Source organism: Malaclemys terrapin, chromosome 3, assembly GCF_027887155.1.
Source record: "Malaclemys terrapin pileata isolate rMalTer1 chromosome 3, rMalTer1.hap1, whole genome shotgun sequence".
Taxonomy (NCBI): Eukaryota; Metazoa; Chordata; order Testudines; family Emydidae; genus Malaclemys; species Malaclemys terrapin.
In genome coordinates, this window is record NC_071507.1 from 132,104,537 (window position 1) to 132,129,061 (window position 24,525).

The following is a 24,525-nucleotide window of genomic DNA, read 5'->3' on the forward strand; positions in this document are numbered from 1 at the left end:
AAACCCAGGAATCTTCTGCGTGGGATCCGGCACAAAGTGATTATTTTTTAAATCTTCTTTACCCCACTCTGCTTTCCAAGCCTCCTTCTGATCACAGCCTGACTGCATGAGGCTAAATGAATGTTCCCAGAAAGGCTTGCGGGACTTAAGACATTGCATGGGGGTATTTTCAAGGTCTTGGTGGATAGGAAGTTATACTTTGAAAGTACAGTACAGGTACAGTAGGGCAACTGAATGTCACATGCTATCTAGATCACACACTTGGGCTGACATTGAGAAACAACAGGAGGAAAAATGTGAACATAGGGGATTGAGGGAGTGTGAGTAAAGAAAACAAAACCAAAAATCAATAAAATAAATTAGTACAAAGAGAAACCATTACAAATGAAGAGATGAGTCAATTAAGAACTTGACCGTTTTCCAATTGAACTCAGTGGCAAAATTCCTATTTACTTCAATGGAACAGGCTCAGTTAAATGGAATGGGGAAAGGGAAGAATAAAACCTCTGATATTACACCATTAAAGAAATTTCACATTGAGAGAACTTAGCATTCTCATGAACTGACTACTTGACATCAGTGTGCTATAGAGCGAAACCAAAAAAGTAATGGAGAGTCTCCTTTAGTATAGGCAGTACAAGTGCTTAGACAGATAGCTAAATGAATATAGTCACTCTGCTCACATGCCTAGCATTGTAAAACTAGAGTTTATTTTTAGAATTTTCTACATCCCTTTCCACAGATGCCAGAGAAGACAGAAGTTTAAAATAAATAAAGTCTTACTTTATGTTGCCCTAGGCATAATTTTAGTTGTAGTTGGTTATTTTTCACTTCAGCTTGAAATGTTCGGTTTCTTTCTGAAAAATGCAACCAGGAAACCTGGTACCTTTGCCAGTACCTTTGTTTCCAGTACTTTATGATCAGTTAGACACTCATAGCCAGCTGGCTATGGACAAAGAAAAAAATTATGTAATAATAATACTACCTGCAGTGGTTCTTCTACTGGAAAAAACACGCATAAATAAATATAGGAAAAAATAAAAATCAGAGTGAAATAAATGCATTCTAGCCTTTTCACCACAGTAACTTAGCCATCCGAATAACAGAGCAACCCACAATTATTCCTTCATTCATTCTTGCAAACTCCCCCTGCCAAGGTACGGAAGCATTATTATCCCCATTTTACAGAAAGTGCAACACAAAGAACTAAAGGTCACACAGGAAGTCTTTAGCAGAGCTAAGAACAAAATCTAACTCACCATTCTGTGCTTCAACCATTAGTTCTCCCCTGTTCTATACATTATACTGAATTATGAAAACAGAACAAATATTCAATGAGATGTCTATATGGGGACAATTGCTCTGGTTCCTCAGACCATCTAATTCCTATACACACACCAGTAGGGAGCTCCAAAGGAGCAGCAAAGAGAGCAACTGCGGCCTGGCATTCACTTAACAGCCTGGCAGCCAGAGTAAAAGACTGAGGAACACTTCACAGCTGCCCTTACTCAACAAAGAGATACTGAACTAAAGCAAATTTTACTGCCCCGACTAAGGTTTGACCTAGACCTGCTAATGATAACACTACATTCATATAGCACTTGTCACATTTCATCCCAAAGGATTCCACAGCACTTCAATAAAGTAAAAACTGTGGAAACTGGTAGACCGAAAGGCATAAGAAAAAAGACAACCTAAAAATCAACCTTTGACATTGAGTAGACTTATTTTGCTTTGTTTTAGAAACTGCTGGATAAGGGCTACAGAAACTTGGCTCAGAGGAAGAATCTAAAAGTAAAAACCAACCATGAAAGCATGCCTTCCAATGTATAAAAGGGCAAGTAACCATAAACATCCTAAAAAGTGCTTTCCATAGAAGTGAATAGGAGTAGCAGGTATTCATCAGGATTTGGCCCAGATGTTGGTGTTTTCTGCAGAGCAGAATGTATTCAATTGGGAAAACAGTCTATGTGAAGTATTGAGGAGCTACATGGAACGTTACCTCATGGTTACAGAATTGCTTGTTATGTGGAGATAAACCTGCAGCAGAAATACAAATTAAATCTAAGTTTCAGAGTAACAGCCGTGTTAGTCTGTATCCGGATACAGACTAACACGGCTGTTACTCTGAAACTTGTCATTATGCAAGGCACTGCATTTAGCCGTATGGAATGGAAATCCATCAACCTCATGAAATTAAATCTAGAGCAAACATTTCTCCCCAATTAAACCAATACAGCAAATGGTGATGTCTACTTAGAATTTTCTTTCTCATTAAAGCTAACCAATCTGAAAAGAAATGACATTTTCTTTCTTGCTTATTTAATTGTATTTCATTTCTGGCAGTCATCTCTAGAGTTGGAATTTTACAACTTTGCCGGTGAAAGCAACACATCTGAGAGGAATGTGATTTTGAATGAACTTGAGTATTATATTTTAGAACATACTCTTTTTCCATTAAAGTTCTTGCACAATGTATTCCACTGTCATTGGAGAGATATGCAGCTGAACTGACAAAGCATGGAAGACTGGAATCATCATCAAGTAGCTTATTCTTAATGGATTTGGCATGTCATTCTATGCAAGGAAACCATGTGTGGTCTGCTGACATTGATCTAATTAATTTCTAATCAGGAGTTAGGCCAATTGTTTGACACAAGTTAGGGCCAAAGCCAATTGTTTGTGGGCAAATGCTTACTCATCCGCATGTCAACGTTTTTTTGTCCCCTCCGGTAGATGAACAGAATGGCTGATCTGTCATGATTTGTGAATGGATGGAATAATGAATAAATGAATGAATACATGTTCTTTTTAAGAATTTGCACAGTACAATAAGTTTAAAAAGATTGTATCTACTGTTTGTGCTTGGGTAGAACTACATCATTTTTTTAATTGCACCTGCCATCCACACAGCACATATTTTGGCTTTGAATTTGACATGCCATGCGTAGCAGGACTCCCTTCCAAAAGTTCCCCAGTGAAATATAAAGTAATCAAAACTTGTGTTTCTTATCATTCTTATTAAACTAAGCCATCTATACCCACGGGGGTGAGGCAAAGGCATCTCTTCTGATCATTTTAGAAATTAATGTTCTAAAGCTTTTCCATTGTTGCCATAACAGTTAGTTAATCAGCCATGTGAACTGTTCTTTTTACCCTCTCTCTCCTTATTGACTTATTTTGTCAACATTTTGTAAAGGAACATGCAAGCAAGAAAATTAAATTTAATAAAACGCAAAACAACATGCGGGGGTGTAGAGATAGAACGTTCACAAAGGCATGAGCTCCTGGGCAATTTCCATCTTTTTAACTAATAAAGCACTTTCTTCCTTTATAACACACAGAAGTGTCATTACATGTTACAGTACATTAACAGTGACAGTTTTCTCTCCAAAAACAATTAAATAAACACTTGCAGTAGCACTTTTTAACTTTACTGCCAATATATTTGTCTTTACAACAAGACACACTCTGATAAACACTTTATCTTTCAATATAAAGATAAGGTTGCAAAACTGTTAGGTTTCAGAACTTGCTTAGCATAAAAGTGAGTGTAATAGCTTTCATAGTACTCTTTTCAACATAGTCATTTAAAAAAAAATGGTTAACTTTTTTATTGAAATACCAAGACAATAAAATGCACATAATTAGATCTGGGACAACAGACATCATTGAGACTATATTTAATTATGGAAGTAGTTAATAAGAAACATAAAATACATATACCTTCAGGGCGCTTCTCCAAAATGCCAGTTGCACAGTATTAATAGCGGCGAGCTACCCACTGTGTAGATATAAAGTGCTTAGGGAACAAGTAAGCTCTATATGTAAATAGTACATAACTCCTTTACCAAAAAAAATTCACGTAACAGCTAGGAATTCAGTTCAGTAATAGCCTGATTTTGAGAAATTCTTAGTTCCCAATTCAAGAAAACATTTACTGGTAATTCAGGACATCACTTAAGAACATATTTAAATTTTCATCAAATGCTTGGGATTTTAAGTGCTGACTTGAACAAGGATGGACTTAAGCATGTGGTTAAGTGGTTTCCTGAATGTAGGCCTTGATAAGGTGATCAGAACTTCTCAGATAACAGAAGAATTAGAAGATGCTGTTGTACTTGTAGCTGTTTATCATTGTGATGATTTGAGAACAAAATTTCAGTTACTGGTTGTTCCATGTAATTGCTGTGAAGTCACCAAAGAGACCAAAATTAAATTTGGAATGTTTTAAATCTCTTTCCTAAAAAAAACAAAAGCGTTGAACATTTGGCAGAGTTCATTACAAGTGCTCTCTCTCTCTTTAATTCAAATAATGTTTTGTCTCCTAACCATATTGCTCGGTAATGCCTACCATATCTACCTGCTTAAATACTTTCCAAATGACCTGGGACCAAAATGCGTGGATATACTTGGCAGAAGCAGGGTATACTTGGCAGGTTCTATTTGCAGACTAATGACACTGAGCACTCAGTGTAACTTCTACACTTACAGAAAGCAAATAACTCCACCAAATCTGCATATCTGCATTTGTCACAAAATTATATCTGAATTGTTCATAGATTATTTTCAATATCAAGAAAAAAATATAACATCCTTATTAAGAATACTGTGGTTTTGTGTTAGCATTTAATTCTCTTATGAACTCGCAATATAATGTATCTTCAGAGGTTTCTGATTTAGCTATAAAAATGGTTGGGTTGTTTTTAAGTTATCAAAGTGTAGAAATTGAAGTTTACCAGTTGGGAGATTTCTTCTTCTTTAACCTTCACAAAGGATTTTTATTCACAGAGGATTTTCATTTTCTCTTCAATTTAGTGCTTATAAAAATCTGGGGTTGATAGCCGTGGACAGCAGTGGGAGTTAAGAATGGAGAGTCAGTCAGGATAGATTTATGTTATGAATATGTAAATTGTTAATCATGCATGACAAAGATTGTTTAAGACTAATTGTAAGGAGGACCTTCATTATTGTTCTTTTAGAAAGGGAGCATTGTTAAGGGCTATATGCTGAAATAGCTGCTTTTAGGCCCATTTGTGAAGTAGGATTAAGTTTATACATGCATATTCCATATGTGTATATATTATGAAATGAAAAGGAATTTGTACTAAAACAACAAAGTGCAGCTAGAAGCCGAAAAAAAGTATATTAAAGAATACTACTATTGCTTCGTACAGATTGGTGGTTCAAGGACTTCTAGGTCAACTGTCTTCTCCCTTATCCTGGATTTTTTAAACCTTTATATGAATTTCCTAACTGATTCTAGTTTTAAGCCTTACACTTCATATTACGTTAATATGGGTTGGTTAAGGTAAGAGAGGGCAAACAATCATCTTCAGTTTACAACATGTCATATATATTCCACACTGGCTGAAATTGCTTAACCTTTCATCCTTTATATCTGATTTAAAAAAAAAAAAAAAAGTCTGGACCCAGGGCAACCAAGAGTAAATAAATTCAGGGCAAGGAGATAGGAGAAGAATATTCAGACAAGGCCAGGTATAAGGCCCTGTTATTTCTGTTTAAGACATACTACAAATCCTGAATTGAAACTTTCCTGACATATTTTCATTCTGCCTTCTTTCTAAAAATTACATATGTTTGGTGCTTCCCTAATTTTGGTACAATAGACAGATTACCAAAAGTTAAATGTTGTAATATTTTTGATCCCTGGTGTGAAATAATTACCCCTTCCTGCAGTCTGTATGGAAATTTACAAAACGATTATACTGCACATATGTTCACAAAAGCTATCCTGATGCACACCAGCAATAAAACTTCTAACATTTACAGCAGGGTACATACATCAGCAACTGGTGTTTTTAACTGCCTGTGAGCATGTGTCAAGTCAAATAGCTTTGTTCTGTAATGAACAGCCAGTGTAATGCCAGTAATCATTTCATTGATGGTACTAGAAACAGAGTTCTCATTCCTTTCTTGAATTAGTAGAGAAATGCCAAATGTTCATAGATAGGATCTGAGATATATTTATGTGTAACAGTGACATCCAGAGGACAGGTAATTTAAACAGAGGTGGTTTCCCCACTATGGATTCCCAAAAGAACACACATGTTGTCCATTTAAAGAGTGGTGCCAGAATTAAGTAGGTATGGAGGTAATGGCCCTAGAAAGCATCTTACTGCTTCACCAGTTTGCTAGCTGGCTAACTACAGAGTTGACCTCTGGCCAACACTTTAAAGAAATCCGTAATCTTATCTTATAGTTATAAACAATGGCAGGACTGGCCCATGGATGTGTTGCTACATCTCAGAACTAACAAGTAGAATATTCATTGCCTTACTCTACTGCTTCGCAGATCAACAACCTCTGAGAATGGTTTGAATGCAGGACACTCAGCCTCTATGGGAAAAGAGTGTCCTGTATAATTTGGAAGTGGCCTCTTTGAGTTGATTAAATGAGAGGGTATGATTACATACAAAAAGTCCCCATGAGCTGAAAGAATTGTAGATGTGGCAGGGAATCCAAAGGTGGGACACTTCAGGGTTCCAGCAGGGAACTTCTAGGAAAACAAAATAGGAAATGTGAAATGATTCAAATTTGAATAAAGATGTTCTTTGCATTTCCAATATATCATATTTTGTTGTAGATGCAAGTGTTGCTTTATTAAGAAAGCATTTAGGGATTGAGCCTGAAAACTAGTATTTAAGGGGTAGTCCTTACTTCTGGAAGAAGTATAACTAAAGTAATTTCTTCTCAGAATAAGGTAGACAAGATAGTATGTGGAATGAAAACAGAACAATGAAAAGAATGTGAAGAAAAGGGAACATTAAAAGGCTGCTTTACCATTCACTGTAGATATACATTCAGCTTTACAGTGATCTCAAAGTTACAAAGGCAAAGGGGAAAAAAGTGGAACAGCAGCTAGCAGCAGCCTCCACTCCAGACTGCTGGGAGCTGCTGCTCTCCTCCACAAAGGCATGTTATTAGAACAGATACGCATGTTTAATATATCAGCCCACAGAGATTCCAAGAAAGGGGCATGATTTAATTAAAAGTGGATGGTTTTATTCCCATTCACCAGCTGTTTGCATATCCCTGCCTGAAACAACAGCACATCAGGAATCATGTTTCTAGACTGCAGTATATGCCTTGAACTTGCTGGAGTAAAAAATGCACATAAATTTCCTTAGCAGAGAGATCAATATGGAGCTGTCTCCTTACATGAGATTTCACATATCTTTCAGCAAACTCAAACTCCCAAATGCAAAATCTAGCATATGGATTTATGTCTTGGAAATTTGGGGGTTATAAAAACTAGTGTAGTCATTACTTTCAATCATATGCAGATTGTATATCTCTGATGGATATGATATGGCTGAGTATTTTTTTATTTAATGAATAAATCCACATGTGATCCAATGTGAATAAGTAACATTTTTCCTTTATTTTAATGGTTCAGAACTGCGTGAGAGAATGCAACATAATGAAAATTATTGATACAGAACCATAATTGGTGATTGCAGAATTGTATGATGCAGCATTGTCAGTGAAGTGAAAAACACAGTCTTTTATTTATTTATTTAACTAAAGCACATGACAGCCAAGGTGGCATGTCACAAACAAAATCCATTTTTGACATGCATCACTTTCATTTCACTGAGAATCATGCTACATGTCACAAAGTGCTGCAACCCTGAAGCAGGAAGAAAGTTAAAGTACATTCTGCTGAGGTATGTAAGTATTTCAAGGCTATATGTAAACTGTGATTTACAACCGTCACAAATAGAATATGAGAAACTGAGACAAAAACTAAAACTCTCTATGCTGTATTTTTGGTTTATACGTATGTCAAAAAAGCTTTTTAGACTGAAGTTTCAGATGGAGACTATTTCTCACATAATTTCTATAGGTTAGTCTGTGGTGTAAGTGGTGCTGCCCTTGTAGCATGCAGATATCCAAGGATCAGAGAATTAAACTCTTAGAATTTGTTCAAAAATAAAGAAGTATCTTTTTTGAATAGTAAATTCTTTAAGCAGCACTTTTTAAATATTCACAATTTGGCTTTTTTTTTTTTAAACAGGTGATCTAAAATATATTCAACAGACACCAAAGGTGCATTTTAATGAACAAATTTTTTTAAATCCTTTTTTCAAAAAACATATCAGGAAGTTCTGACAAGCTAAAGAACCTGGATTTTCAAGTGAGCTCATACAGGAGATCTCAGAATAAGAATTTGTGCATGCTCTCTCTTTGCCCTCTGCCACACATCATAAAAGGCATCAATCAAGCTGTGCAGTGCTTATGCTAGGCCTCTTACACCTAAAGCTTGTTTGCCTTACAAAGAGTTTATTGTTTTTATTTGTATAATGGGAGCTCCTAGAGGCCTCCATCAAGAGAGGTGGCCCATTACATTAAGAAACAAAACACATGGTCCCAAACAGTTTACAATCTAGACAAGTGGTGGGAGAATGTAAGTATTTTAGTTAAAGAAATGAAGCATAAAGTGATTTGCCTAAGGTTACAACAAGAAGCCTGTAGCAAAACCAGGAATGTAACCCAGATCTCAGCAATCCCAATCCAGTTTCTTAATTACAGGGACATTCTCCTACTCTGCTTTAGACCTGACTGGCACCGAGAAGGCCTACTACCACCACTCACTGAGATACAAGACAGGCATATGGGGTATGGTTAAAGCCTACAAGTCCACTCAGTCTTACTTCTTGTTCAGCCAATCGCTCAGACAAACACATTTGTTTACATTTATAGGAGATAATGCAGCCATCTTCTTATTTACAATGTCACCTGAAAGTGAGAACAGGCATTCACATGGCTCTGTTGTAGCCGGCATTGCAAGGTATTTACGTGCCAGATATGCTAAACATGCGTATGCCCCTTCATGCTTCAGCCACCATTCCAGAGGACATGCTTCCACACTGATGATCCTCGTTAAAAAAAATGTATTAATTAAATTTGTGACTGAAGTCTTTGAGGGAGAATTGTATGTCTCCTGTTCTGTTTTACCCACATTTCATGTTATAGCAGTCTCGGATGATGACCCAGCACATGTTCGTTTTAAGAACACTTTCACAGCAGATTTGACGAAATGCAAAGAAGGTACCAATGTGAGATTTCTAAAAATAGCTACAGCACTGGACCCAAGGTTTAAACATCTGAAGTGCCGTCCAAAATCTGAGAGGGCATAGGGGTGGAGCATGCTTTCAGAAGTCTTAAAAAAGCAGCACTCCGATGTGGAAATTACAGAACCTGAATCACCAAAAAGGAAAATCAACCTTCTACTAGTGGCATCTGACTCAGATGATGAAAATGAACATGCGTCGGTCCTCTCTGCTTTGGATCATTATCGAGCAGAACCTGTCATTAGCATGGATGCATGTCCTCTGGAATGGTGGTTGAATCATGAAGGGGCATATGAATCTTTAGCGCATCTGGCACGTAAATATCTTGCAACACCAGTTACTACAGAGCCATGTGAACGCCTCTTCTGACTTTCAGGTGACATTGTGAACAAGAAGCGGGCAGCATTATTTCCTGCAAATTGTAACCAAACTTGTTTGTCTGAGCGATTGGCTGAACAAGAAGTAAGACTGAGTGGACTTGTAGGCTTTAAAGTTTTACATTATTTTGTTTTTGAGTGCAGTTATGTAATAAAAAAAATCTACATTTGTAAGTTACACTTTCACAATAAAGAGATTGCAATATAGTTCTTGTTTCAGGTGAACTGAAAAATACTATTTCTTTTGTTTATCATTTTTACAGTGCAAATATTTTTAATAAAAAATAATAATATAAAGTGAGCACTATACACTTCGTATTCTGTATTGTAATAGAAATCAATATATGTGAAAATGCAGAAAAACATCCAAAATATTTAATAAATTTCAGTTGGTAGTCTATTGTTTAACAATGCGATTAATCGTGATTAATTTTTTTAATCACAATTAATTTTTTTAGTTAATCGCATGGGTTAACTGTGATTAATCGACAGACCTATTTTTTTCAAAACAGTCCAATTTTAGTTTTGCTGAAGTCTAATTTGCTTCAACATTCACTGAAAGTTGTAAATAGACTTGCAGTTTCTATATAAGACAAATTAGTTCACTGAACAGATAGCATTACAAAAACAAAAATAATAATAAAAAAGTGTCATAATTTGAGTCCGTTAAAGAACAAATGTCTTAACTGATTGTACAAACTGAACATTGAGTAACTTCTTTGAAAAATGAGGACCTATTTCTGCTCCCACTGAGGCTGTTGGCAAAACTCCCATTGATTTCAATGGGATCAGGACTCAGTCTTTAACTAATAAATCACTTTCAGCTATTCTGGCACTCAGCTACTATGGTGAAAAGACATGTATAAGTTCCCTAGATAGACAATGTTTTCCTTTGGAAAGGCAAAATAGTATCAAATTTTGGCAAAACATTCTTCACGGTCTTTGTTATATCACCTGTGTAACAGTAACCTCTGGACTCCATAGATACTGATCCCTGTAATCAGATGGGAAATGACCATTTATAAACCTGTCATGTGCCTGGGTCCAATAAATAAAGTTCAGTCTCTTACCAGCACACCTGCATTTCATGCCTTCATTACACCAACTCATCCATTCCTGCAACCACTTAAGCATGTGAGAATTACTCACATGAATATTCGCATTGTCTTTAATTATGTAAATCAAGAGAAACACGATTGAAGCCAATGGAGTCATATCAGTTTAAGTGAGATCACACACGGCTGTTAAAATGTGAGATTGCTGATACACTGGGGAAATTAAAACCATATTGTAATATATTGATGTTTCTGAATTGAACTTCTAAAGGTCAAAAACATAAATAAGGCTCCTGGGTTTGAAGATGTTTTCAATGATAAAAATGCATTGGAAAAATAAATGATGATCCAACCAAACACCCTTATAGAAACATCTGAATTTAGGACCAGCTATCTTCCCTTGCTTTGGTCTGGCAGGTACAGAGAAGGATGCGGAGGAAGCATGACCAGCCCATGGGGAAAGAGCCATCCAAATTTTTATCAATTGGCCACTTGTCACTGACACATGAAATGGCTTTGATGCCTTCACAAGGGAGCAGCATCCCCCCTAGATGGAAGGCCACTGCAATGCTGGTCCTTGTAGGACAAGCTGATGGGAGGTAATGGGAAATCCCAGGATCCCTCCCTGAAATAAAAGAAAAGTAAATGGGATTTTTATAAATGAACGAAGAAGGTAATAAATGAAGTCTTATAGAAACTAATATGCTGCTAAATTCATGCCTGCATAGGCCATTAGTGAACTGTGCACTGTACTTATAAATGAGCAAGTGCACTGTAATTTTTGTCTTTTTTACTGAAACCACGTCCTTTTTATTAGCAAAACAAGTACAGCAAAACTGGCTTTAAACAACAACCCAAGGGACTGGCAAATGTCAGTTGGCTAGCAGAGATGATATTTAACTGAAAATCAAACAAAGCTGTACTAAAAACCTTAGGGATTCTTTAAAATGGATGATTACAACAAAGGCTTGTCTATTACAGTTAGTCTTTAGTGGTGGTTTCATTGCAATATGGTATTTGTGTACTTTACATTTATGGTAATATGCAGACAGCTTTGTAATAGTAATTGCAAATATTCATTGCCCTTTCTCCTTTCCCACCTTTTAAGAACAGAACTCTCCTAAGCATTAAGATGCATGTTAGACAATGCATCAATGGAAGAATAAAATCACTGCATAATTTCTTTTTTTGTAATCTGAAAATTCAGGTTGTATTTGGTGATCTACAAATACACCACACTTAACTGCCACTGTTTGATTTCTCAACTGTTTTACCTATACCAATTATTATTCTTATTAATAAAATGTTATTTGGAATTTAATAAACAGCACAGCACATTTACCCACAATATTTTTACTGGATAAATATTAACTAATTAACCCTCTCAAACACCCTCTGAGATAAGTACCAGTACCTCAACTTTAGAGAAGAATAATATGTGGTAGAAAAGAACAGTGACTGGTCCAGGGTCACTGAAAGCATCCTTGTCAGACCCAGAATCAGAAACGAGGTGGCCCTATCTCTCTGCCCTGTGCTTAGACCATTAGACCATGCCACTCACTAATGAAAACCTCTAAAAAGTCATTTAAAATTCAAAGCATATGATGTATTATAATAGCTGTCTATAGCTGTTTCTGAAGGAGATTTGGAGGGAAAGTTGTATGGAGGGGAAAAAAGACTTAATGGTAGAGAACCAAAGCAATAAATTACCCTCAATGTTATCATACATTTATATATACATATATATCATTCATTTATACAATGCCTTTCAGTGTGAAGCCTTTCACAAACTAAGGGTACACCACAAGGCAAAAGGTACAGAAAAGTAAAAACATGGGAAAATATGCAGGCTTGCTGCATGCAGGGGAAAGGTATTTACACAGGATATTCCCTCTCTTTATAACTGCCTTTAACCCCTTTGCAAAAAGTCCTTCCTTGAATCTGGCCATGGTTCTGTGCAGGATTTCCTTAGCATTATTCTATTCTGCTTAGACCCTAACAATCTTGAAGGAGCTGGTGGTGGCGAGGAGGGATTGGGGATCGAGATTGTGGCCCCATGTCCACACCTGCATGACGTTTTGCTGACTTTGTTTTCCTTCCAATTCTTCTCTATACTTCTATACTTCCTCTATACTTATCTGTATAGATTTCTATGCATGTATAAATCATTTCCCCTACTTTTAAAATACTCTGGAGATTAATCTAGTAGCTCTAATAAATTGCTGAATCACTCCATGACATTTTAAAACATGATGTGAAGAATACTGTATTCACATTAAGTCTAAAGCTTACTGCAAAGAGTTACAAAGGGATCTCACCAAACTGGGTGACTGGCCAACAAAATGGCAGATGAAATTCAATATTCATAAATAACTAAGTAATGTGCAATGGAAAACATAATCCCAACTATACATACAAAATGATGGGGTTTAAATTAGCTGTTACCACTCAAGAAAGAGATCTTGAAGTCATTGTGGGTAGTTCTCTGAAAACAGTGTGCAACCACAATCAAAAAAGCTAGCAGAATGTTAGGAACCATTAGGAAAGGGATAGAAAATAAGACAAAATATCATAATGCAACAGTATAAATCCATGGTATGCCCACACTTTGAATACTGCATGCAGAACTGGTTGACCCATCTCAAAAAAAGATATGTTAGAATTGGAGAAAGTACAGACAAGGGCAACAAAAATGATTAGGGGTCTGGAACAGTTTCCGTATGAGGAGAGATTAAAAAGACTGGGAGTGTTCAGCTTAGAAAAGATATGACATGGGGCAGATATGATAAATATCTATAAAATCATGATTGGTGTTGAGAAAGTAAATAAAGTGTTATTTATCCATTCACATAACACAAGGACCAGGGGTCACCCAAGGCAGCAGGTTTAAAACATGGTGGAACTTATTGCCAGGGGATGTTGTGAAGGTCAAAAGTATAACTGGGTTAAAAAAGAATTAGATAATTTCATGGAGAATAGGTCCATCAATGGCTATTCGCCAAGATGATCAGGGATCCAATCCCATGCTCTGCATGTCCCTAAACTTCTTAATGTCAAAAGCTTGGACTAGACAACAGGGAATGGATCACTCAATAAATTGCCCTATTCTAGTAATTCCCTCTGAAGCATCTGGCATGAGCCACTGTTGGAAGACAGGATACTGGGCTAGTTGGAACATTGGTCTGACCCAGTATGGACATTTTTATGTTCTTAAATGAATAACCAAAGGAATGTAATTACTTGATTTCGAGTTTAATTGGGATACCACCAAACTATTACCTCTATTTTTTCCAAAAGTGTCATGGGACTTTCAATAATTTTCCAGTGTGTACTGATCTTGAGTGTCAGAACCTCAGTTTAAGTCTCATCTGGAAAGCACTGCCTCTCACCCTCTGCTGGGGCATTGGCTCAGTGCAGAAAGTAAGGAGCCAGGACTTCAATCAGTACTGACTCAAAGACCACTTTCTGGGTTCTTCCAACCTTAATCAGGGCCCAAACCTACTCAGGGTTTCCAGTTCACATAATTTTATCATGAAACACATGATATTTGGTGTTTTCTTTAAAACACTAGCCCGTAGAGTCATAGAATCATAGAATCACAGAAATCTAGGACTGGAACAGACCTTGATAGGTCATATAGTCCAGCCCCCTGCACTGTGGCAGCATTAAGTATTATCTAGACCATCCCTGAGAGGTGTTTGTCTAACCTGTTCTTAAAAACCTCCAATAACGAAGATTCCAAAACCCCCTTACGTAATTTGTACCAGTGCTTAACTATTCTGACAGTTAGGAAGTTATTCCTAATGCCTAATCTAAAACTCCCTTGCTGGAATTTAAGCCCATTACATCTTGTCCTCTCCTCAATAAATAAGAAGAACAATTGATCCTCCTCCTCTTTATAACAGCCTTTTATGTACTTGAAAACAACCCAATTTTTTTTCAATATTTCCTCATAGGTCATATTTTCTAGACCTTTAGTCATTTTGTTGCTCTCCTCTGGACTTTCTCCAATTTATCCACATCTTGCCTGAAGTGTGATGCACAGAACTGAGCACAATACTCCATCTGAGGCTTTTCATTTCCCATTTTGTATTTGTGAAACTGATTATTCCATCCTAAGTGTAGTACTTTGCATTTGTCCTTATAGAATTTCATTCTATTTAATTCAGATCATTTCTCCAGTTTGTCAAGATCATTTTTAATTTTAATCCTATCCTGCAAAGCACTTGCAACCCCTCCTAGCTTGTTATCATCTGCAAACTTTATAAGTGTACTCTCTATGCCATTATCCAAATAATGTATGAAGATATCGAATAGAACCTGACCCAGGCCAGATCTCTGCAGGCATGGGTGGCAGGTATCACAGGACAGGGGAGACTGAGCCTCCCCAGATAGCCAGGCGTGGCCCCACCCATGCTTTGCCCCAAGGCCCCCCTCCTGCTTTCTGCTCTTCCCCTGTGGCCTGGACTGGGGCTGGGGCTGGTTGGCCTGCATCCTGGACTCAGGGCAAGGAATGCCTAGGGCTGGGGACACTGGGGCTGCCCCACCCGGCACTCTGGGGTTTGGGGCCATTCGCCCGGCACTCCGGAGCTGGGGCCGGACAGCCTGGGGTGTTCCAGGACTGGGGGCGCTCGGGCAGGCTGAGGTGGGGGGTCAGCTTCTGTGGTGGGGAGCTCAGGGGCTCTGGCGGGGGTGGGGCAGTGCTGGGAGTTAACCTCCCCGAACGGGCAATTCACAAGCCGCCCATGACTGCAGGACCCACTCAATATGCTTTTCTAGCTCAATTGTGAGCCATTTATAACTATTCTCTGAGTATGGTTCACATGAGACAGTATCAAATGCCTTACTAAAGTCAAGATATATGACACCTACTGCTTCCCCTATACCCAAGTTTTATTACCCTGTCCAAGAAGGATATTAGGTTGGTTTGCTACAATTTGTTCTTGACAAATCCATGTTGAGTGTTACTTATTACATTATTTTTGCCTAGGTGCTTACAAATTGATTGTTTGATTATTTGCTCCATTATCTTTCCTGGTACTAAAGTTAAGATGACTGGTCTATAATTTCCTGAGTTGTCCTTATTCCACTTTTTATAGATAGGTACAATATTTATCCTTTTCCAGTCCTCAGGTATCTCCCCCATCGTCCAAGAGTTCTCATAGAATCCCATAGATAATTGCTAATGGCTCTGAAATCTCTTCCGCCAGTTCCTTCAGTATTCTAGGATGTTTTTCATCAGGCCCTCCCAACTTGAAGACATGTAACTTGTCCAAGTAATTCTTAACTTGTTCTTTTCCCATTTTAGCCTCAGATCGTACCCCATTTATACTGATGTGCTCTATATTAGTTATCAGATCACTGCAAACGTTTTTAGTGAAAAATGAAACAAAAAAGGCATTTAACACTTCAGCCATTGCTTTGTTTTCTGTTATTTTCTTTCCCTCCTCCTTTAGTAATGGGCTTACCCCATCACTGGTCTTCCTCTCACTTCCCATGTATTTGTAAAATGCTTTCTTGTTATGCTTTATATCCCTAGCTAGTTTAATCTCATTTTGTGCTTTGGCCTTTCTAATTTTGTCCCTACCTGCTTCTATTATTTATATATTCATCCCTTGTAATTTGATCTAGTTTCTACTTCTTGTATGAATCTTTTTTTGAGTTTCAGGTCACTGAAGATCTCTTGCTAAGCCTCTTGCCATACTTTCTTTCTTTCCTATGCATTGGGATAGTTTGCTCTTGTGTTCCCAATAATGTCTCTTTAAAAAAACTGCCAACTCTTTTTTCCCTTAGACTTGCTTTCCATGGGATCTTACCTACCAATTCTCTGCATTTGCTAAAGTCCACCTTCTTGAAGTCTTTATTTGGCTGTTTTCCCTCCTATCATTCCTTATAATCATGAACTCTATCATTTCACAATCACTTTCATCCCAGCTGATTTCCACCTTCAGATTGTCAGGTAGTTCTTCCCTGTTTGTCAGATCAAATCAATAATAGCCTCTGCCCTAGTCACGTTCTTTACCTTCTGTAATAAAAAAGTTGTCTCCAATGCATTCCAAGAACTTGTGGGATAATCCAACAGATGTCTGGGTAGTAGAAGTTCCTTATCACCACCAAGTCATGCGTTTTGGATGATTTTGTTAGTTGTTTAAAAAACAACTCATCCACCTCTTCTTCCTGGTTAGGTGGTCTATACTAGAGGCCTACCATGACATCACCTCGTTCTTTTAACCCTTTTATCCTTACCCAGAGTCTTTCAACAGGTCTCCCTCCCACTTCTATCTCAGCCTCAGTGCAAGTATATACATATTTGATACACAAGGCCACCCACACCTCTTCCCTTTTTTCTCAGCCTGTTCTTCCAGAAAAAACTGTACCCTTCTATACGAATATTCCAGTCATGAATTATCCCACCAAGTTTCTGTCATGCCACCACTATTGTATTTGTGATTATTCACTAGTATTTCTAAATCTTCCTGTTTATCCTCCAAATTTATTGTATGAGTATATAGACATCTGAGTTGTTTATTAGATTTCCCTTCTATATTCCCTCTTGTCTTTCCTTTGATCATACTGCAGTTTCCCATGTTCTCCTCAGATTCCAACCCTTCAAGTTTTGGACTTACTGGTGGTTTTTTATCTAATTATTTTGGAGTGCATAACTCATGATTTTTGAATGTGTCAATACTGCTTACTTAGCTTGTAAGCTCTGATTAAATCATAGCACAAGACAGGATGTATAAAGATCTTTGCTATTCTATTTTCAGGAAGTTGATTAAGTTTTCCTCATGGATATAGTTATATCCCAAATTAGCTCTTCATCTACAACAATAAAACTTCCTGTTCTTTATGGTTTGGGAAGATGGACCTTTTCTTATCATCATTATTTTTATGTTTACCTGCTTTATTAGATTTCAAAAATAGCATGAAAATAAATATTGTTACAGAATAGTAGTATATAGTCTATTAATTGTGGATAATACCCATGCTATGTCCATATCCTTTTGATCATGGCCAGTCCTGCCACAAGAACAACTGGTCTCAACCCCACATAGACTTACAAAATAAGCTCAACCCCTCTCTTTTCCATCACAGGCCTGTGGCACCCCCGTGGCCTCTTAGCAGAGTCTATTCTGAATTCTCAAGCTATGACCAGAGCATGGTGAGTAGAAGCTGTAGGGAGACCATTGGTGGTAAGGAGGGGAGGGATCTATGTGGAATACATGCTAGAGTAGACAGCAGACGTCACTTTGCACAGGGTCTCACCAAACTGAGGTGTAGCCTTAAGTGCTCATATCCAATATAGTACAGTATATCCTATTATAATTTTTCTTTTAAATCTGCAACATTTGCTGCTGGAGCCATAGAGCTGTTTCAGAATTCCACTAGGAACACATAGTACCGTAGAAATTTAGAGGTACATATTAGACTATTCAAAATATTTAATACTGGAATGGGAATTACGAAGAATTCTTGTTTTCTCATTTTCTAAAGCCTGTTTCTCCTAAACTGCATTTCATAATGTCAAGCACACCATCAAGGCAATTGTTCCATGATACGATTAAATTGTGTCTAGAAATCTGTTGATGGTTGCCATGGTGTTTAGATTATGCAGAGACATTATCTTTCCTTGATAGCTCACAATAGGTCCTTTCCCTAGATATCACACAAATTTGACATGCATTTATAACTCAGTATTGTAATATTCAAATAGGCTACCACCCTATTCAGTATCTAAATTATTTTTGGTAAACAAATGATATTAAGCGGCATGCAATTGTGTCAAATATGCAAGTTTCCTTAGTATGAATACCAGCCCTAAAAGACGAGCAATATATTGAAAGGTTTCTTCCACTGCTCTTTAAAGGAAAAATTTTAATGAGTTTTATCATGAGCAAAAAAGGTGCAATTCTGCAAGTTATTTTAAGTCAATAGGTGCCACACAGAGCAATATGAGAAGAGCAGAGCAAAATTTTTCAGCAAAACTCTTTCCTGGCCACACACACAAAAAAAAGGAAGATTCAGCACACCAAAATATGTCATAATTCATGTTAGTTTTGCCAAATTCTTTATGTTGGGCCCCACCTTTCTCTCACCTCCCCCCCCATCAAAATATTTTGTTTCGCCATTTTCAAAATGAAACATTTTGATTTTCAAAATTTCTTTCAAATATTTTTTTTAATTAAATGTAAAAAACAATCAAAATCTCAGTAATATTGTTGTTTCAGGTCAAATTAAACATTTTGTTTGACCCAAAATAATTTACCTTCAATGTTATGGTTTGCCAAAAAATTAAAAATTAATTTTCAGTTCAACCTAAAACAGTTTTTTTTCCTGGAAAGGCCAATGAGCCAACTAATTCATTATTTAACCAGCTCTACTCCTGGGTCTGCCAGCACAATCACCATAGACTTGGGAAAGAGGGGCATCTGTGGGTAAAGGATTTGGTACCACAGAGCCATTGTTCCTATCCTTCTACCTTCTTTGGGTACTTTCCACTAGCAAGTTTGTACAGTGCCTAGCACAACATGGTTCTGTTCCTGCTTGTGTCCTGTAGGTACTAATGTAATAAAAATAACATGGGATAGATTTGTCTTGATAATCAGATGGCGTTAGTGATGCATTAATCAAAACTCAGATATTTCCAGCTTTCCTCAACTCCCTGAATTTTCAGGTGTTCAATTACACTGATGGTGATGTTTATTGAGTATTGTGCTGCTCCACACTTTTTTATATCAGTGCTTTTATATTTGGGTTCTTGATTATACAGCTCACCAATAATGAGATTAGTAAGGTATTTCCCATTTTGTACTGGATTGTAGAACAGCACACTTCAGTGACATCCTTAGCAATAAATACACTTTACTGAGTAAGTAGGGCACATTACAAACTACTTTTCCAAATATGAACAAATTTAGCTTCAGCAGGTGACTCTGAAAAGCTCTGGATGACAATATTTACTCGATAGCTCAGCTTCTAATATGTGATGCCTCAGTGTGTCGTCGTCATCCTTTTACTTTTGTTTTTTATTATTCCATGTAATCCTGGCCGTTAGACCAGGCTCCCTTCCAAATAGCTTATATATTGGCTATTGTTCATTTTAATGCCTTTGTGATTACTGTACCTGCTACTTTGCTTTGAATCTTTGTTGCTATGACAATAAAATACTTGATGAACAGTAAGAAGATATGTGTTTGTAAGACTCAGCACAGAGAAAATTCTGTATTTAAAAAGTATATGCTGTCTCTGTAATATAATGCTTTCTACAGCAAGTAATCCAGCACAGTAAGAAGTGCATTAAAATTGAAGAGCCACAGATTGTGAATACACCCAATTCCATCTTTGGTAAAGTGTGTGAACCAAATTCATCCATTGACACTATACCTTCATCAACAGCAATGAATTTGGTTCATCCCATGACATCAATACATTTTGTATAGTCATGGTCTTATGTATTTCTCTCTGAATACTACATGCTTCCATCAGAAACATGAATCCAGCCTATAATCCTAACATCTATACTATACTAAATGACTATGAGGAATCTGTACAATGACAGACTACTACATTAAAGAGCATCTCTTAACAACATGTAATTCCAAACCACCCTAGAGTTCCTGGTGAGAAAGAGAAGTAACAATCTATGAAACATTCTATTTTACTCATGGCACAAATTGTTGACTCTTTCACTATTGGTCCTCCACCACACCTCCAGTGCTGCTGTCTTCCATTAACATTCCATTGAAGTCAATGGAATGTTAGGGGACACATGTACTAGTACACAAAACAGGAAAGCAAGTGTTCATTCACTTAGGTCACTTCCAAATCTACTGCTCTCTGAAGTGACTAAAAGCTCAAATTCTTCAGCCTTTCATTTATTTTGCTTATTTCTAAAACCTATAGTTGAAATTCTGGTTCCCCTATATTGGAAAGACACACCCCTATGCAAAAATATCCTTTATGAAAAAATTACCAAAATGGAACACACTATTCGTGATGGTATTGTATCTATGCCTTGAAGAGTGACAGTTTTACTGATTTTGCTTTGTATTCTATGGTTTTGGAACATTTCAGTATCCCGATTTGCCTCTGTTACTGAAACCACATGCTGGGCTGGTGGGTTGGGTTACAAACTCTTTCTGCAATGGCCCCTACATATCTTTTCTAGGGAGTAGTACTCTGCTCAACTCTTGCATGGTTTCTCATGTATATTGGTTTTAGTGCTTTCCTCCCTAGACTTATATGTCCTAACTGGAGTTGCACTGCTTCTGGCAGAATTGAATTTGGTCCATTCACTTACACTGATCTACATTTAAAATGTACTTTTATTTCTGGACCAAGACACCTAAGAGGAAAAAAGTTCTTTGTTATTTCATATGCATGGACTTTATATTAACAGATTTTGAGATCTTATATTTGATAATCTTACCACACATATATTCATACCTCTCACACTCCAGTAAAGTTCCCAAACCAGACCTTGGTTGCTAACATTCACATAACCCTATGTGATGGAGCGAACAGCTCCTATTTAGCTTCTGGCTGGGAGGCAATGCTAAAAATGCTGGTCAGGACGGGTAGGGCAGGGGTTGGAAGGTAACAAGGAGTTGCACAGGACAAAAAAATAAATAAAACACACACACACACACCACCAAGCTTGGTTGCTGAGGGGGACACTTTAAGCATTGTTTAACAAAATTTCCCGTTCCCAGATTATGATAGATCCTTAACTTTTTTCAGACCACTTAAGCACTGCTGGAAAGGAGCTAAAACTGTTATCCAAACAAAAATGTTGGTAAGAGGGAGGAGTGAGTCTGCAGCAGCTCTGCACAGGAATTCTGATAATTCACATTAGTAGCAGGTTTCCTCAGTGGCAGTTTTAAATCAGCAGCCAAGAAGGGAAAGACGTTGAAACTACAGGAAGATTTGGGTACAGTCTCAGCCTGCATGACAGCTGAAGCAAGCCTTTTATTCTGTTACTTTGGGGACTATGGATGAAACAAGCCTTCTGCCTTTTATGTCTGAACCTTGAAGTGGCATCTCTGTTTTGCAATAACTTCAGTTTCAATAACCCACACGTCATAGGTGTTTGAATCTAACGAGACATGCAGAGTCCATTGATAGACCTACCTGTGCTCCAAACAGCCTATCACACCACTTTAAAGCTAGAAAAATTAACATGTATAACAGACCCTTAGTTTCCTGGTTTGATGATCTAGTTTTCTCTTTAGCAAGCTCTTTTATCTCCACACCATGACTCCACACTTTGATCAAAAGTTTTTAATGCAAAATCCCATTAAGACCTAAGCAAAACACCCACAGCATTTCTGTCACCTGTTATGGCATCAGTTATTCAGTGAGCCACTAGTCCACATTAAGTTGACTGTTGAAAGAACAATCTACTGAACTAGCTGTAAGTGCAAAATTGACATCACAAATGGAAAATCAGAGCTTTGTCTTGCACATTTAAAATATATGCTGGGTAGAATATAGTCTGCATAAACATTGTGAACTAAAACCTCACCTGTTTTTTATCAGCATAGCTCCATTGACTTAAATGTAGCTGTGCTAATTTACACTAGGTGAAGGATTTGAGCCTATGTTTAGTTGTGAAGAGTACTGTTTGCTCATTACATGTAAAATAACTAGCATATCAACTGCACACATCTGAAAGATGAGCCTTTTTTGAATCCGAGATCTCTGGCAAATTGTACTGTGACTGTTAGACTGTTACAAGCAGTCATTTCTTACTTTTCTAAAATAAATCACCACATCTAAAAACTTAAACATACATACCCTGAATGCTAAAATGAGTTCAACTAATCTTGTTCAAATTTAATTCCGTAGATTTGTTATTACCATATACGGGTAATGAACACAAAATTTTTCTTTCATTCCATGGAGAGGAAAACGTCTAGCACAAGAAATGAATTAAAGCAGAACTTAGCTTTTGGTGTTTATCCTAAAAGGGAATGGCTTGTATCCACCTATTGTCCTTTGAGAATTGTACATTACTCACAAATCTTTTCTCAAAGCTGGTGTTTATTTTACTCTTAGGTCTATTTAAATATAGAGAAATAGCATTAAAATTAAAGAAAAGGCTTAAATGGTCCCACAATACTCATACCTATCCCCTTGGTCAGGTCAGTAAACCCAAGAAAGTCTGTTTTGATGCCTCAAGCTGCCACCACCACAGAAAACCTCAGAAAAAAAATGCTCCATTCTTTCATTTTTCTTTCATGACATCTGTCTGATTAGTGCCTCAACATTGCCATATCAGCTATGTTCCATATTAGCAGATTAAAACTGAAAAAAAATGTTTATTTAACACATCTCTCACTGTTATAAATGAAACTGAATGAAAAATGCCAGAGTAGTAAGTATTCTGTGTAATCCAATTAGCAATATGCTGCAATAGACTGCTATTTTGAACCATAATATAGGGTTACCATATTTGAACATTGAAAAAAGAGGACACTCCACGGGGCCCCGGCCCCGCCCCAACTCCGCCCCTTCCCCTCCCCCGCCCCACCCCTTTCCCCGCCCCTGGCCCCGCCCAACTCCGCCCCTTCCCTGCCCCCATTCCAACCCCTTCCCCAAAGTCTCCGCCCCTTCCCCTGAGCACCCCACATTCCCCCTCCTCCCTCCCAGCCACACGAAACAACTGCACCAATTCTAAAGTCAGGCACTCCACTAGTATAGACTCCCATGACTTTAATGAAGCTGCTCAGTGGAGGATCTGCCCCAGCGCTCCGTTTTTGGGAGCGGTCAGGACACGCAGCTCACACTGTTCTGTTTCCCAGCTCCCCAGATGCCTTGGAGCACCCAGTTCTCCTCCCTGCCGGGTAAAATCCCGGACATTTTGAGCTATTTAATTCTTTAATTCTAAAACGTAATTCTTTATATGTAGTGAGTCCTTTCCTTTCACCAGTTCTTCAGTTTTCTTTCTCCTCATGTGCCCACGCATACTTCTCTGCAGATCGCATTTTTCTCAGCAGTGGTTGATTGCTCTTTAAGAAGGCATGAAAGTCTTTACAAGAAGTTTGTCTGAAGTTGTACTGTACAAGTAGAATTCCTTTCAACGACTCAACATTCAAGTTGGTCCTTTCCTTTGTCCACTGGCTTTGCATCAGTGAAAAAATTCGCTCTACATTTGCATTGTGAGAAGGAATAGCAAAGAAAAACTGTGCAATCTTTAACAGTTCTGAATGACACTCAATGTTTTTGGATTTCTCAAAATATTTGGTCCACTTCTGGTGTGCTAGCAAATTACTGAACTCTTCATCACTGTTGCAACTTTCTGTAAACTTCTTCAGGTTGCTGAACTGATCAAAACACTTCACGTCATCAATTTGCATCCCCTTATCGGTCAGGTACTTGATACAAGGTTCCACATCACTCCAATTCGGTGTCTCACTCAGGGTAATCCACCTGAAACAAGAGAAGTCTTCAAGGGGTCTAAGCCACATCTCCAAATATTCTAAGCATCTGCTGTACATATTATTCACTTCAGCACAGAATTTGTCACACTCTTCATCAATTCCTTCCATGCGCTTTTGTGCCAGTAGTCCCTTAACTTTCAGGGACATAAAGTTGTGAGTCTTGCGTTCAAGAAGGATAGTCTGAACCGAGTTCAAACTGTTCAGCACTTCCACAACAGAATTGCTTTCCCTTTCGATTTCTTGGATGTAAGTTTGGAATACACTCATGAGTGAATGCATGTGCCAGAGGTAAATCTCACTTAATTCATACTCAAAAAATGTCTTAAGCACTATGGGTGGTTTGTCCTGTGACAGAAAGAATGACTTCAAGGCTGGAAACATCTGTATCAGCCTTGTAATGCCCGGAAATAATGACAGCCATCGTGTCTTGCTATGAGAAAGCAGCTTTCTGTATTCAACATCAACAAACTCACAGTACTCCTTCAGTCGCTCAGTTCGGACAGTGTAGATATGAAAGTACTGGTAAATTTTAAAAATAATGTTCTCAATGTCA

General features: G+C 37.6%; 1 protein-coding gene across 4 annotated transcripts in view; it reads right to left on the reverse strand.

The window, feature by feature from the left end:
• The window catches only part of GRIK2 (glutamate ionotropic receptor kainate type subunit 2), a 584,433-nt gene that overhangs the window by 471,264 nt on the left and 88,644 nt on the right, over positions 1-24,525 (reverse strand). The window lies entirely within an intron of this gene.